Source organism: Martes martes, assembly GCF_963455335.1.
Source record: "Martes martes genome assembly, chromosome: 2".
Classification (NCBI taxonomy): domain Eukaryota; kingdom Metazoa; phylum Chordata; class Mammalia; order Carnivora; family Mustelidae; genus Martes; species Martes martes.
In genome coordinates, this window is record NC_137889.1 from 43,266,842 (window position 1) to 43,283,029 (window position 16,188).

The window sequence follows — 16,188 nt, forward strand, 5'->3', positions numbered from 1 at the left end:
ACTGAGGGCGGGCGCCCGGCTGAGGGAAGCGGGGCTGCTGTCAGAAGGCCTCCCGTGCCCTCACAACGAGTGTGTTTGCTCTGCTGTGGGTCCCGCGTCACGGTCGTGGCAGGAGCCGCTCCCGACGCCCTTGCGAAGGGCTTCGCTGAGGTCCAGGTCGGGGCACTCCTTCTAGGACGGCCCCCGACCTGAGGCCCAGCACGCAGCCTCCCTGAGGCTTCCGCCACCCCCGCCGCGGCCAAGCTTTCTCTCTGGGCGAAAGAGGCCTGCTTGCGGAAGGGAGCTCGGCTTCAGGCTTGCTTCTCGGAGGTAAGGCTGTCGTGCTCACTCGAGGTTTCCGGGCTAAGCGTTGCGAAGGCATCCTTCTCCGTGGAGCGACGTGTGTGTGGACGTGGAAGGGGATGGCATTCCACCCTGCCTTGTTTCGCACAGGGAGGTCGGGGGGCTTGACCTCAGGGGGTCCAACCCCCGGCGCGTCAGCAAACCGCTTCCCCGTGTAGGACGTGAGGCGCCGGCCCGAGAGAGGCCGGCCCCACAGCCCGCGAGCTCGTGCCTCACGAAGTGCGCCCTGCCTCTCTCCTCCCCGCTTCTCTCTTCGCACTCATCTTTCCCTGGGCGGACGTTTTCCCGGCAGCACCGTGTTGCACGGCATCCAGGGCTGAGCTTTCTCCTTCGGGTGCCAGGCCCGGGCGTGTGTCGACCTTGACACCGCGAAGCCCGCTGTCGCCCCGGACGTGCTGGCGGCACCCGCCGGTCCCTGGAGTGGAGGCCCAATCCGGCAGTGTGTGCGCGTCTTCCTCCGCCTCTGAGAGAAGGCGTTGTGCTTTCGGGGAATGGGGAGGTGAAAGGGCCCCCTCCGGGAAGCGCGTTCCAGGAGCTGAGGGTTGGGTGCCTTGCTCCGTGCTTCTAGGTGCCAGAGCCGCTTCTCTCTTCCCGGGACGGAGTGGGGCTGGCTGGCCCAATGCGTCGTCCTGAAGCAATCCCGTGGCAGGGGCTCGGCGCTTCCCCCGTCCGTTTCAGGCGAGACTCCCAGCTCAGGGCGCCCCCAGAGAGTTTGGCCTGCAGGCCGGCGTCGCCGTCACGACCTCGCCGAGAGCCGGGTGTTCAGCTCGGTGCACTCCGAAAGCAGGCTCCGGTGGGTTCGACTGAGGGCGGGCGCCCGGCTGAGGGAAGCGGGGCTGCTGTCAGAAGGCCTCCCGTGCCCTCACAACGAGTGTATTTGCTCGGCTGTGGGTCCCGCGTCACGGTCGTGGCAGGAGCCGCTCCCGACGCCCTTGCGAAGGGCTTCGCTGAGGCCCAGGTCGGGGGCCTCCTTCTAGGACGGCCCCCGACCTGAGGCCCGGCACGCAGCCTCCCTGAGGCTTCCGCCACCCCCGCCACGGCCAAGCTTTCTCTCTTGGCGAAAGAGGCCTGCTCGCGGAAGGGAGCTCGGCTTCAGGCTTGCTTCTCGGAGGTAAGGCTGTGGTGCTCACTCGAGGTTTCCGGGCTAAGCGTTGAGAAGGCATCCTTCTCCGTGGAGCGACGTGTGTGTGGACGTGGACGGGGATGGCATTCCACCCTGCCCTGTTTCGCACAGGGAGGTCGGGGGGCTTGACCTCAGGGGGTCCAACCCCCGGCGCGTCAGCAAACCGCTTCCCCGTGTAGGACGTGAGGCGCCGGCCCGGGAGAGGCCGGCCACAGCCCGCGAGCTCGTGCCTCACGAAGCGCGCCCTTCCTCTCTCCTCCCCGCTTCTCTCTTCGCACTCATCTTTCCCTGGGCGGACGTTTTCCCGGCAGCACCGTGTTGCACGGAATCCAGGGCGGAGCTGTCTCCTTCGGTTGCCAGGCCCGGGCGTGTGTCGACCTTGACACCACGAAGCCCGCTGTTGCCCCGGACGTGCTGGCGGCACCCGCCGGTCCCTGGATTGGGGCCGAAGCCGGCAGCGTGTGCGCATCTTCCTCCGCCTCTGAGAGAAGGTGTTGTGCTTTTGGGGAATGGGGAGGTGAAAAGGCCCCCTCCGGGAAGCGCGTTCCAAGAGCTGAGGGTTGGGTGCCTTGCTCCGTGCTTCTAGGTGCCAGAGCCGCTTCTCTCTTCCCGGGACGGAGTGGGCCTGGCTGGGCCAATGCGTCGTCCTGAAGCAATCCCGTGGCAGGGGCTCGGCGCTTCCCCCGTCCGTTTCGGGCAAGCCTCCCAGCTCAGGGCGCCCCCAGAGAGTTTGGCCGGCAGGCCGGCGTCGCCGTCACGACCTCGCCGAGAGCCGGGTGTTCAGCGCGGTGCACTACGAACGCAGGCTCCGGTGGGTTCGACTGAGGGCGGGCGCCCGGCTGAGGGAAGCGGGGCTGCTGTCAGAAGGCCTCCCGTGCCCTCACAACGAGTGTGTTTGCTCTGCTGTGGGACCCGCGTCACGGTCGTGGCACGAGCCGCTCCCGACGCCCTTGCGAAGGGCTTCGCTGAGGCCCAGGTCGGGGGCCTCCTTCTAGGACGGCCCCCGACCTGAGGCCCGGCACGCAGCCTCCCTGAGGCTTCCGCCACCCCCGCCACGGCCAAGCTTTCTCTCTTGGCGAAAGAGGCCTCCTCGCGGAAGGGAGCTCGGCTTCAGGCTTGCTTCTCGGAGGTAAGGCTGTGGTGCTCACTCGAGGTTTCCGGGCTAAGCGTTGAGAAGGCATCCTTCTCCGTGGAGCGACGTGTGTGTGGACGTGGACGGGGATGGCATTCCACTCTGCCCTGTTTCGCACAGGGAGGTCGGGGGGCTTGACCTCAGGGGGTCCAACCCCCGGCGCGTCAGCAAACCGCTTCCCCGTGTAGGACGTGAGGCGCCGGCCCGGGAGAGGCCGGCCACAGCCCGTGAGCTTGTGCCTCACGAAGCGCGCCCTTCCTCTCTCCTCCCCGCTTCTCTCTTCGCACTCATCTTTCCCTGGGCGGACGTTTTCCCGGCAGCACCGTGTTGCACGGAATCCAGGGCGGAGCTGTCTCCTTCGGTTGCCAGGCCCGGGCGTGTGTCGACCTTGACACCACGAAGCCCGCTGTTGCCCCGGACGTGCTGGCGGCACCCGCCGGTCCCTGGATTGGGGCCGAAGCCGGCAGCGTGTGCGCATCTTCCTCCGCCTCTGAGAGAAGGCGTTGTGCTTTCGGGGAATGGGGAGGTGAAAGGGCCCCCTCCGGGAAGCGCGTTCCAAGAGCTGAGGGTTGGGTGCCTTGCTCCGTGCTTCTAGGTGCCAGAGCCGCTTCTCTCTTCCCGGGACGGAGTGGGGCTGGCTGGGCCAATGCGTCGTCCTGAAGCAATCCCGTGGCAGGGGCTCGGCGCTTCCCCCGTCCGTTTCGGGCAAGCCTCCCAGCTCAGGGCGCCCCCAGAGAGTTTGGCCGGCAGGCCGGCGTCGCCGTCTCGACCTCGCCGAGAGCCGGGTGTTCAGCGCGGTGCACTACGAACGCAGGCTCCGGTGGGTTCGACTGAGGGCGGGCGCCCAGCTGAGGGAAGGGGGGCTGCTGTCAGAAGGCCTCCCGTGCCCTCACAACGAGTGTGTTTGCTCTGCTGTGGGTCCCGCGTAACGGTCGTGGCAGGAGCCGCTCCCGACGCCCTTGCGAAGGGCTTCGCTGAGGCCCAGGTCGGGGGCCTCCTTCTAGGACGGCGCCCGACCTGAGGCCCGGCACGCAGCCTCCCTGAGGCTTCCGCCACCCCAGTCGCGGCCAAGCTTTCTCTCGGGCGGAAGAGGCCTGCTCGCGGAAGGGAGCTCGGCTTCAGGCTTGCTTCTCGGAGGTAAGGCTGTGGTGCACACTCGAGGTTTCCGGGCTAAGCGTTGAGAAGGCATCCTTCTCCGTGGAGCGACGTGTGTGTGTGGACGTGGACGGGGATGGCATTCCACCCTGCCCTGTTTCGCACAGGGAGGTCGGGGGGCTTGACCTCAGGGGGTCCAACCCCCGGCGCGTCAGCAAACCGCTTCCCCGTGTAGGAGGTGAGGCGCCGGCCCGGGAGAAGCCGGCCCCACAGCCCGCGCGCTCGTGCCTCACGAAGCGCGCCCTTCCTCTCTCCTCCCCGCTTCTCTTCGCACTCGTCTTTCCCTGGGCGCACGTTTTCCCGGCAGCACCGTGTTGCACGGAATCCAGGGTGGAGCTGTCTCCTTCGGTTGCCAGGCCCGGGCGTGTGTCGACCTTGACACCACGAAGCCCGCTGTCGCCCCAGACGTGCTGGCGGCACCCGCCGGTCCCTGAAGTGGAGGCCCAAGCCGGCAGCGTGTGCGCATTTTCCTCCGCCTCTGAGAGAAGGCGTTGTGCTTTTGGGGAATGGGGAGGTGAAAGGGCCCCCTCCGGGAAGCACGTTCCAGGAGCTGAGGGTTGGGTGCCTTGCTCCGTGCTTCTAGGTGCCAGAGCCGCTTCTCTCTTCCCGGGACCGAGTGGGGCTGGCTGGGCCAATGCGTCGTCCTGAAGCAATCCCGTGGCAGGGGCTCGGCGCTTCCCCCGTCCGTTTCGGGCGAGCCTCCCAGCTCAGGGCGCCCCCAGAGAGTTTGGCCTGCAGGCCGGCGTCGCCGTCACGACCTCGCCGAGAGCCGGGTGTTCAGCTCGGTGCACTCCGAACACAGGCTCCGGTGGGTTGGACTGAGGGCGGGGGCCCGGCTGAGGGAAGCGGGGCTGCTGTCAGAAGGCCTCCCGTGCCCTCAAAACGAGTGTGTTTGCTCTGCTGTGGGTCCCGCGTCACGGTCGTGGCACGAGCCGCTCCCGACGCCCTTGCGAAGGGTTTCGCTGAGGCCCAGGTCGGGGGCCTCCTTCTAGGACGGCCCCCGACCTGAGGCCCGGCACGCAGCCTCCCTGAGGCTTCCGCCACCCCCGCCGTGGCCAAGCTTTCTCTCTTGGCGAAAGAGGCCTGCTCGCGGAAGGGAGCTCGGCTTCAGGCTTGCTTCTCGGAGGTAAGGCTGTGGTGCTCACTCGAGGTTTCCGGGCTAAGCGTTGAGAAGGCATCCTTCTCCGTGGAGCGACGTGTGTGTGGACGTGGACGGGGATGGCATTCCACCCTGCCCTGTTTCGCACAGGGAGGTCGGGGGGCTTGACCTCAGGGGGTCCAACCCCCGGCGCGTCAGCAAACCGCTTCCCCGTATAGGACGTGAGGCGCCGGCCCGGGAGAGGCCGGCCCCACAGGCCGCGAGCTCGTGCCTCACGAAGCGCGCCCTGCCTCTCTCCTCCCCGCTTCTCTCTTCGCACTCATCTTTCCCTGGGCGGACATTTTCCCGGCAGCACGTGTTGCACGGAATCCATGGCGGAGCTGTCTCGTTCGGTTGCCAGGCCTGGGCGTGTGTCGACCTTGACACCGCGAAGCCCGCTGTCGTCCCTGACGTGCTGGCGGCACCCGCCGATCCCTGGAGTGGAGGCCCAAGCCGGCAGCGTGTGCGCGTCTTCCTCCGCCTCTGAGAGAAGGTGTTGTGCTTTCGGGGAATTGGGAGGTGAAAGGGCCCTTTCCGGGAACCGCGTTCCAAGCGCTGAGGGTTGGGTGCCTTGCTCCGTGCTTCTAGGTGCCAGAGCCGCTTCTCTCTTCCCGGGACGGAGTGGGGCTGGCTGGGCCAATGCGTCGTCCTGAAGCAATCCCGTGGCAGGGGCTCGGCGCTTCCCCCGTCCGTTTCGGGCGAGCCTCCCAGCTCAGGGCGCCCCCAGAGAGTTTGGCCTGCAGGCCGGCGTCGCCGTCACGACCTCGCCGAGAGCCGGGTCTTCAGCTCGGTGCACTCCGAACGCAGGCTCCGGTGGGTTCGACTGAGGGCGGGCGCCCAGCTGAGGGAAGGGGGGCTGCTGTCAGAAGGCCTCCCGTGCCCTCACAACGAGTGTGTTTGCTCTGCTGTGGGTCCCGCGTAACGGTCGTGGCAGGAGCCGCTCCCGACGCCCTTGCGAAGGGCTTCGCTGAGGCCCAGGTCGGGGGCCTCCTTCTAGGACGGCGCCCGACCTGAGGCCCGGCACGCAGCCTCCCTGAGGCTTCCGCCACCCCAGTCGCGGCCAAGCTTTCTCTCGGGCGGAAGAGGCCTGCTCGCGGAAGGGAGCTCGGCTTCAGGCTTGCTTCTCGGAGGTAAGGCTGTGGTGCACACTCGAGGTTTCCGGGCTAAGCGTTGAGAAGGCATCCTTCTCCGTGGAGCGACGTGTGTGTGTGGACGTGGACGGGGATGGCATTCCACCCTGCCCTGTTTCGCACAGGGAGGTCGGGGGGCTTGACCTCAGGGGGTCCAACCCCCGGCGCGTCAGCAAACCGCTTCCCCGTGTAGGAGGTGAGGCGCCGGCCCGGGAGAAGCCGGCCCCACAGCCCGTGCGCTCGTGCCTCACGAAGCGCGCCCTTCCTCTCTCCTCCCCGCTTCTCTTCGCACTCGTCTTTCCCTGGGCGCACGTTTTCCCGGCAGCACCGTGTTGCACGGAATCCAGGGTGGAGCTGTCTCCTTCGGTTGCCAGGCCCGGGCGTGTGTCGACCTTGACACCACGAAGCCCGCTGTCGCCCCAGACGTGCTGGCGGCACCCGCCGGTCCCTGAAGTGGAGGCCCAAGCCGGCAGCGTGTGCGCATTTTCCTCCGCCTCTGAGAGAAGGCGTTGTGCTTTTGGGGAATGGGGAGGTGAAAGGGCCCCCTCCGGGAAGCGCGTTCCAGGAGCTGAGGGTTAGGTGCCTTGCTCCGTGCTTCTAGGTGCCAGAGCCGCTTCTCTCTTCCCGGGACCGAGTGGGGCTGGCTGGGCCAATGCGTCGTCCTGAAGCAATCCCGTGGCAGGGGCTCGGCGCTTCCCCCGTCCGTTTCGGGCGAGCCTCCCAGCTCAGGGCGCCCCCAGAGAGTTTGGCCTGCAGGCCGGCGTCGCCGTCACGACCTCGCCGAGAGCCGGGTGTTCAGCTCGGTGCACTCCGAACACAGGCTCCGGTGGGTTGGACTGAGGGCGGGCGCCCGGCTGAGGGAAGCGGGGCTGCTGTCAGAAGGCCTCCCGTGCCCTCAAAACGAGTGTGTTTGCTCTGCTGTGGGTCCCGCGTCACGGTCGTGGCACGAGCCGCTCCCGACGCCCTTGCGAAGGGTTTCGCTGAGGCCCAGGTCGGGGGCCTCCTTCTAGGACGGCCCCCGACCTGAGGCCCGGCACGCAGCCTCCCTGAGGCTTCCGCCACCCCCGCCGCGGCCAAGCTTTCTCTCGGGCAAAAGAGGCCTGCTCGCGGAAGGGAGCTCGGCTTCAGGCTTGCTTCTCGGAGGTAAGGCTGTGGTGCTCACTCGAGGTATACGGGCTAAGCGTTGAGAAGGCATCCTTCTCCGTGGAGCGACGTGTGTGTGGACGTGGAAGGGGATGGCATTCCACCCTGCCTTGTTTCGCACAGGGAGGTCGGGGGGCTTGACCTCAGGGGGTCCAACCCCCGGGGCGTCAGCAAACCGCTTCCCCGTGTAGGACGTGAGGCGCCGGCCCGGGAGAGGCCGGCCCCACAGCCCGCGAGGTCGTGCCTCACGAAGCGCGCCCTTCCTCTCTCCTCACCGCTTCTCTCTTCGCACTCATCTTTCCCTGGGCGGACGTTTTCCGGCAGCACCGTGTTGCACGGCATCCAGGGCGGAGCTGTCTCCTTCGGTTGCCAGGCCCGGGCGTGTGTCGACCTTGACACCGCGAAGCCCGCTGGCGCCCCGGACGTGCTGGCGGCACCCGCCGGTCCCTGAAGTGGAGGCCCAAGCCGGCAGCGTGTGCGCGTCTTCCTCTGCCTCTGAGAGAAGGCGTTGTGCTTTTGGGGAATGGGGAGGTGAAAGGGCCCCCTCCGGGAAGCGCGTTCCAGGAGCTGAGGGTTGGGTGCCTTGCTCCGTGCTTCTAGGTGCCAGAGCCGCTTCTCTCTTCCCGGGACGGAGTGGGGCTGGCTGGGCCAATGCGTCGTCCTGAAGCAATCCAGTGGCAGGGGCTCGGCGCTTCCCCGTCCGTTTCGGGCGAGCCTCCCAGCTCAGGGCGCCCCCAGAGAGTTTGGCCAGAAGGCCGGCGTCGCCTTCACGTCCTCACCGAGAGCCGGGTGTTCAGCTCGGTGCACTCCGAACGCAGGCTCAGGTGGGTTCGACTGAGGGCGGGCGCCCGGCTGAGGGAAGCGGGGCTGCTGTCAGAAGGCCTCCCGTGCCCTCACAACGAGTGTGTTTGCTCTGCTGTGGGTCCCGCGTCACGGTCGTGGCAGAAGCCGCTCCCGACGCCCTTGCAAAGGGCTTCGCTGAGGCCCAGGTCAGGGGCCTCCTTCTAGGACGGCGCCCGACCTGAGGCCCGGCACGCAGCCTCCCTGAGGCTTCCGCCACCCCCGCCGCGGCCAAGCTTTCTCTCGGGCGAAAGAGGCCTGCTCGCGGAAGGGAGCTCGGCTTCAGGCTTGCTTCTCGGAGGTAAGGCTGTGGTGCTCACTCGAGGTTTCCGGGCTAAGCGTTGAGAAGGCATCCTTCTCCGTGGAGCGACGTGTGTGTGTGGACGTGGACGGGGATGGCATTCCACCCTGCCCTGTTTCGCACAGGGAGGTCGGGGGGCTTGACCTCAGGGGGTCCAACCCCCGGCGCGTCAGCAAACCGCTTCCCCGTGTAGGAGGTGAGGCGCCGGCCCGGGAGAAGCCGGCCCCACAGCCCGCGCGCTCGTGCCTCACGAAGCGCGCCCTTCCTCTCTCCTCCCCGCTTCTCTTCGCACTCGTCTTTCCCTGGGCGCACGTTTTCCCGGCAGCACCGTGTTGCACGGAATCCAGGGTGGAGCTGTCTCCTTCGGTTTCCAGGCCCGGGCGTGTGTCGACCTTGACACCACGAAGCCCGCTGTCGCCCCAGACGTGCTGGCGGCACCCGCCGGTCCCTGAAGTGGAGGCCCAAGCCGGCAGCGTGTGCGCATTTTCCTCCGCCTCTGAGAGAAGGCGTTGTGCTTTTGGGGAATGGGGAGGTGAAAGGGCCCCCTCCGGGAAGCGCGTTCCAGGAGCTGAGGGTTGGGTGCCTTGCTCCGTGCTTCTAGGTGCCAGAGCCGCTTCTCTCTTCCCGGGACCGAGTGGGGCTGGCTGGGCCAATGCGTCGTCCTGAAGCAATCCCGTGGCAGGGGCTCGGCGCTTCCCCCGTCCGTTTCGGGCGAGCCTCCCAGCTCAGGGCGCCCCCAGAGAGTTTGGCCTGCAGGCCGGCGTCGCCGTCACGACCTCGCCGAGAGCCGGGTGTTCAGCTCGGTGCACTCCGAACACAGGCTCCGGTGGGTTGGACTGAGGGCGGGGGCCCGTCTGAGGGAAGCGGGGCTGCTGTCAGAAGGCCTCCCGTGCCCTCAAAACGAGTGTGTTTGCTCTGCTGTGGGTCCCGCGTCACGGTCGTGGCACGAGCCGCTCCCGACGCCCTTGCGAAGGGTTTCGCTGAGGCCCAGGTCGGGGGCCTCCTTCTAGGACGGCCCCCGACCTGAGGCCCGGCACGCAGCCTCCCTGAGGCTTCCGCCACCCCCGCCGTGGCCAAGCTTTCTCTCTTGGCGAAAGAGGCCTGCTCGCGGAAGGGAGCTCGGCTTCAGGCTTGCTTCTCGGAGGTAAGGCTGTGGTGCTCACTCGAGGTTTCCGGGCTAAGCGTTGAGAAGGCATCCTTCTCCGTGGAGCGACGTGTGTGTGGACGTGGACGGGGATGGCATTCCACCCTGCCCTGTTTCGCACAGGGAGGTCGGGGGGCTTGACCTCAGGGGGTCCAACCCCCGGCGCGTCAGCAAACCGCTTCCCCGTATAGGACGTGAGGCGCCGGCCCGGGAGAGGCCGGCCCCACAGGCCGCGAGCTCGTGCCTCACGAAGCGCGCCCTGCCTCTCTCCTCCCCGCTTCTCTCTTCGCACTCATCTTTCCCTGGGCGGACATTTTCCCGGCAGCACGTGTTGCACGGAATCCATGGCGGAGCTGTCTCGTTCGGTTGCCAGGCCTGGGCGTGTGTCGACCTTGACACCGCGAAGCCCGCTGTCGTCCCTGACGTGCTGGCGGCACCCGCCGATCCCTGGAGTGGAGGCCCAAGCCGGCAGCGTGTGCGCGTCTTCCTCCGCCTCTGAGAGAAGGTGTTGTGCTTTCGGGGAATTGGGATGTGAAAGGGCCCTTTCCGGGAACCGCGTTCCAAGCGCTGAGGGTTGGGTGCCTTGCTCCGTGCTTCTAGGTGCCAGAGCCGCTTCTCTCTTCCCGGGACGGAGTGGGGCTGGCTGGGCCAATGCGTCGTCCTGAAGCAATCCCGTGGCAGGGGCTCGGCGCTTCCCCCGTCCGTTTCGGGCGAGCCTCCCAGCTCAGGGCGCCCCCAGAGAGTTTGGCCTGCAGGCCGGCGTCGCCGTCACGACCTCGCCGAGAGCCGGGTCTTCAGCTCGGTGCACTCCGAACGCAGGCTCCGGTGGGTTCGACTGAGGGCGGGCGCCCAGCTGAGGGAAGGGGGGCTGCTGTCAGAAGGCCTCCCGTGCCCTCACAACGAGTGTGTTTGCTCTGCTGTGGGTCCCGCGTAACGGTCGTGGCAGGAGCCGCTCCCGACGCCCTTGCGAAGGGCTTCGCTGAGGCCCAGGTCGGGGGCCTCCTTCTAGGACGGCGCCCGACCTGAGGCCCGGCACGCAGCCTCCCTGAGGCTTCCGCCACCCCAGTCGCGGCCAAGCTTTCTCTCGGGCAGAAGAGGCCTGCTCGCGGAAGGGAGCTCGGCTTCAGGCTTGCTTCTCGGAGGTAAGGCTGTGGTGCACACTCGAGGTTTCCGGGCTAAGCGTTGAGAAGGCATCCTTCTCCGTGGAGCGACGTGTGTGTGTGGACGTGGACGGGGATGGCATTCCACCCTGCCCTGTTTCGCACAGGGAGGTCGGGGGGCTTGACCTCAGGGGGTCCAACCCCCGGCGCGTCAGCAAACCGCTTCCCCGTATAGGACGTGAGGCGCCGGCCCGGGAGAGGCCGGCCCCACAGGCCGCGAGCTCGTGCCTCACGAAGCGCGCCCTGCCTCTCTCCTCCCCGCTTCTCTCTTCGCACTCATCTTTCCCTGGGCGGACATTTTCCCGGCAGCACGTGTTGCACGGAATCCATGGCGGAGCTGTCTCGTTCGGTTGCCAGGCCCGGGCGTGTGTCGACCTTGACACCGCGAAGCCCGCTGTCGTCCCTGACGTGCTGGCGGCACCCGCCGGTCCCTGGAGTGGAGGCCCAAGCCGGCAGCGTGTGCGCGTCTTCCTCCGCCTCTGAGAGAAGGTGTTGTGCTTTCGGGGAATTGGGAGGTGAAAGGGCCCTTTCCGGGAACCGCGTTCCAAGAGCTGAGGGTTGGGTGCCTTGCTCCGTGCTTCTAGGTGCCAGAGCCGCTTCTCTCTTCCCGGGACGGAGTGGGGCTGGCTGGGCCAATGCGTCGTCCTGAAGCAATCCCGTGGCAGGGGCTCGGCGCTTCCCCCGTCCGTTTCGGGCGAGCCTCCCAGCTCAGGGCGCCCCCAGAGAGTTTGGCCTGCAGGCCGGCGTCGCCGTCACGACCTCGCCGAGAGCCGGGTGTTCAGCTCGGTGCACTCCGAACGCGGGCTCCGGTGGGTTCGACTGAGGGCGGGCGCCCGGCTGAGGGAAGCGGCGCTGCTGTCAGAAGGCCTCCCGTGCCCTCACAACGAGTGTGTTTGCTCTGCTGTGGGTCCCGCGTAACGGTCGTGGCAGGAGCCGCTCCCGACGCCCTTGCGAAGGGCTTCGCTGAGGCCCAGGTCGGGGGCCTCCTTCTAGGACGGCGCCCGACCTGAGGCCCGGCACGCAGCCTCCCTGAGGCTTCCGCCACCCCAGTCGCGGCCAAGCTTTCTCTCGGGCGGAAGAGGCCTGCTCGCGGAAGGGAGCTCGGCTTCAGGCTTGCTTCTCGGAGGTAAGGCTGTGGTGCACACTCGAGGTTTCCGGGCTAAGCGTTGAGAAGGCATCCTTCTCCGTGGAGCGACGTGTGTGTGTGGACGTGGACGGGGATGGCATTCCACCCTGCCCTGTTTCGCACAGGGAGGTCGGGGGGCTTGACCTCAGGGGGTCCAACCCCCGGCGCGTCAGCAAACCGCTTCCCCGTGTAGGAGGTGAGGCGCCGGCCCGGGAGAAGCCGGCCCCACAGCCCGCGCGCTCGTGCCTCACGAAGCGCGCCCTTCCTCTCTCCTCCCCGCTTCTCTTCGCACTCGTCTTTCCCTGGGCGCACGTTTTCCCGGCAGCACCGTGTTGCACGGAATCCAGGGTGGAGCTGTCTCCTTCGGTTGCCAGGCCCGGGCGTGTGTCGACCTTGACACCACGAAGCCCGCTGTCGCCCCAGACGTGCTGGCGGCACCCGCCGGTCCCTGAAGTGGAGGCCCAAGCCGGCAGCGTGTGCGCATTTTCCTCCGCCTCTGAGAGAAGGCGTTGTGCTTTTGGGGAATGGGGAGGTGAAAGGGCCCCCTGCGGGAAGCGCGTTCCAGGAGCTGAGGGTTGGGTGCCTTGCTCCGTGCTTCTAGGTGCCAGAGCCGCTTCTCTCTTCCCGGGACCGAGTGGGGCTGGCTGGGCCAATGCGTCGTCCTGAAGCAATCCCGTGGCAGGGGCTCGGCGCTTCCCCCGTCCGTTTCGGGCGAGCCTCCCAGCTCAGGGCGCCCCCAGAGAGTTTGGCCTGCAGGCCGGCGTCGCCGTCACGACCTCGCCGAGAGCCGGGTGTTCAGCTCGGTGCACTCCGAACACAGGCTCCGGTGGGTTGGACTGAGGGCGGGGGCCCGGCTGAGGGAAGCGGGGCTGCTGTCAGAAGGCCTCCCGTGCCCTCAAAACGAGTGTGTTTGCTCTGCTGTGGGTCCCGCGTCACGGTCGTGGCACGAGCCGCTCCCGACGCCCTTGCGAAGGGTTTCGCTGAGGCCCAGGTCGGGGGCCTCCTTCTAGGACGGCCCCCGACCTGAGGCCCGGCACGCAGCCTCCCTGAGGCTTCCGCCACCCCCGCCGTGGCCAAGCTTTCTCTCTTGGCGAAAGAGGCCTGCTCGCGGAAGGGAGCTCGGCTTCAGGCTTGCTTCTCGGAGGTAAGGCTGTGGTGCTCACTCGAGGTTTCCGGGCTAAGCGTTGAGAAGGCATCCTTCTCCGTGGAGCGACGTGTGTGTGGACGTGGACGGGGATGGCATTCCACCCTGCCCTGTTTCGCACAGGGAGGTCGGGGGGCTTGACCTCAGGGGGTCCAACCCCCGGCGCGTCAGCAAACCGCTTCCCCGTATAGGACGTGAGGCGCCGGCCCGGGAGAGGCCGGCCCCACAGGCCGCGAGCTCGTGCCTCACGAAGCGCGCCCTGCCTCTCTCCTCCCCGCTTCTCTCTTCGCACTCATCTTTCCCTGGGCGGACATTTTCCCGGCAGCACGTGTTGCACGGAATCCATGGCGGAGCTGTCTCGTTCGGTTGCCAGGCCTGGGCGTGTGTCGACCTTGACACCGCGAAGCCCGCTGTCGTCCCTGACGTGCTGGCGGCACCCGCCGATCCCTGGAGTGGAGGCCCAAGCCGGCAGCGTGTGCGCGTCTTCCTCCGCCTCTGAGAGAAGGTGTTGTGCTTTCGGGGAATTGGGAGGTGAAAGGGCCCTTTCCGGGAACCGCGTTCCAAGCGCTGAGGGTTGGGTGCCTTGCTCCGTGCTTCTAGGTGCCAGAGCCGCTTCTCTCTTCCCGGGACGGAGTGGGGCTGGCTGGGCCAATGCGTCGTCCTGAAGCAATCCCGTGGCAGGGGCTCGGCGCTTCCCCCGTCCGTTTCGGGCGAGCCTCCCAGCTCAGGGCGCCCCCAGAGAGTTTGGCCTGCAGGCCGGCGTCGCCGTCACGACCTCGCCGAGAGCCGGGTCTTCAGCTCGGTGCACTCCGAACGCAGGCTCCGGTGGGTTCGACTGAGGGCGGGCGCCCAGCTGAGGGAAGGGGGGCTGCTGTCAGAAGGCCTCCCGTGCCCTCACAACGAGTGTGTTTGCTCTGCTGTGGGTCCCGCGTAACGGTCGTGGCAGGAGCCGCTCCCGACGCCCTTGCGAAGGGCTTCGCTGAGGCCCAGGTCGGGGGCCTCCTTCTAGGACGGCGCCCGACCTGAGGCCCGGCACGCAGCCTCCCTGAGGCTTCCGCCACCCCAGTCGCGGCCAAGCTTTCTCTCGGGCGGAAGAGGCCTGCTCGCGGAAGGGAGCTCGGCTTCAGGCTTGCTTCTCGGAGGTAAGGCTGTGGTGCACACTCGAGGTTTCCGGGCTAAGCGTTGAGAAGGCATCCTTCTCCGTGGAGCGACGTGTGTGTGTGGACGTGGACGGGGATGGCATTCCACCCTGCCCTGTTTCGCACAGGGAGGTCGGGGGGCTTGACCTCAGGGGGTCCAACCCCCGGCGCGTCAGCAAACCGCTTCCCCGTGTAGGAGGTGAGTCGCCGGCCCGGGAGAAGCCGGCCCCACAGCCCGTGCGCTCGTGCCTCACGAAGCGCGCCCTTCCTCTCTCCTCCCCGCTTCTCTTCGCACTCGTCTTTCCCTGGGCGCACGTTTTCCCGGCAGCACCGTGTTGCACGGAATCCAGGGTGGAGCTGTCTCCTTCGGTTGCCAGGCCCGGGCGTGTGTCGACCTTGACACCACGAAGCCCGCTGTCGCCCCAGACGTGCTGGCGGCACCCGCCGGTCCCTGAAGTGGAGGCCCAAGCCGGCAGCGTGTGCGCATTTTCCTCCGCCTCTGAGAGAAGGCGTTGTGCTTTTGGGGAATGGGGAGGTGAAAGGGCCCCCTCCGGGAAGCGCGTTCCAGGAGCTGAGGGTTAGGTGCCTTGCTCCGTGCTTCTAGGTGCCAGAGCCGCTTCTCTCTTCCCGGGACCGAGTGGGGCTGGCTGGCCCAATGCGTCGTCCTGAAGCAATCCCGTGGCAGGGGCTCGGCGCTTCCCCCGTCCGTTTCGGGCGAGCCTCCCAGCTCAGGGCGCCCCCAGAGAGTTTGGCCTGCAGGCCGGCGTCGCCGTCACGACCTCGCCGAGAGCCGGGTGTTCAGCTCGGTGCACTCCGAACACAGGCTCCGGTGGGTTGGACTGAGGGCGGGGGCCCGGCTGAGGGAAGCGGGGCTGCTGTCAGAAGGCCTCCCGTGCCCTCAAAACGAGTGTGTTTGCTCTGCTGTGGGTCCCGCGTCACGGTCGTGGCACGAGCCGCTCCCGACGCCCTTGCGAAGGGTTTCGCTGAGGCCCAGGTCGGGGGCCTCCTTCTAGGACGGCCCCCGACCTGAGGCCCGGCACGCAGCCTCCCTGAGGCTTCCGCCACCCCCGCCGCGGCCAAGCTTTCTCTCGGGCAAAAGAGGCCTGCTCGCGGAAGGGAGCTCGGCTTCAGGCTTGCTTCTCGGAGGTAAGGCTGTGGTGCTCACTCGAGGTATACGGGCTAAGCGTTGAGAAGGCATCCTTCTCCGTGGAGCGACGTGTGTGTGGACGTGGAAGGGGATGGCATTCCACCCTGCCTTGTTTCACACAGGGAGGTCGGGGGGCTTGACCTCAGGGGGTCCAACCCCCGGGGCGTCAGCAAACCGCTTCCCCGTGTAGGACGTGAGGCGCCGGCCCGGGAGAGGCCGGCCCCACAGCCCGCGAGGTCGTGCCTCACGAAGCGCGCCCTTCCTCTCTCCTCACCGCTTCTCTCTTCGCACTCATCTTTCCCTGGGCGGACGTTTTCCGGCAGCACCGTGTTGCACGGCATCCAGGGCGGAGCTGTCTCCTTCGGTTGCCAGGCCCGGGCGTGTGTCGACCTTGACACCGCGAAGCCCGCTGGCGCCCCGGACGTGCTGGCGGCACCCGCCGGTCCCTGAAGTGGAGGCCCAAGCCGGCAGCGTGTGCGCGTCTTCCTCTGCCTCTGAGAGAAGGCGTTGTGCTTTTGGGGAATGGGGAGGTGAAAGGGCCCCCTCCGGGAAGCGCGTTCCAGGAGCTGAGGGTTGGGTGCCTTGCTCCGTGCTTCTAGGTGCCAGAGCCGCTTCTCTCTTCCCGGGACGGAGTGGGGCTGGCTGGGCCAATGCGTCGTCCTGAAGCAATCCAGTGGCAGGGGCTCGGCGCTTCCCCGTCCGTTTCGGGCGAGCCTCCCAGCTCAGGGCGCCCCCAGAGAGTTTGGCCAGAAGGCCGGCGTCGCCTTCACGTCCTCACCGAGAGCCGGGTGTTCAGCTCGGTGCACTCCGAACGCAGGCTCAGGTGGGTTCGACTGAGGGCGGGCGCCCGGCTGAGGGAAGCGGGGCTGCTGTCAGAAGGCCTCCCGTGCCCTCAAAACGAGTGTGTTTGCTCTGCTGTGGGTCCCGCGTCACGGTCGTGGCAGAAGCCGCTCCCGACGCCCTTGCAAAGGGCTTCGCTGAGGCCCAGGTCAGGGGCCTCCTTCTAGGACGGCGCCCGACCTGA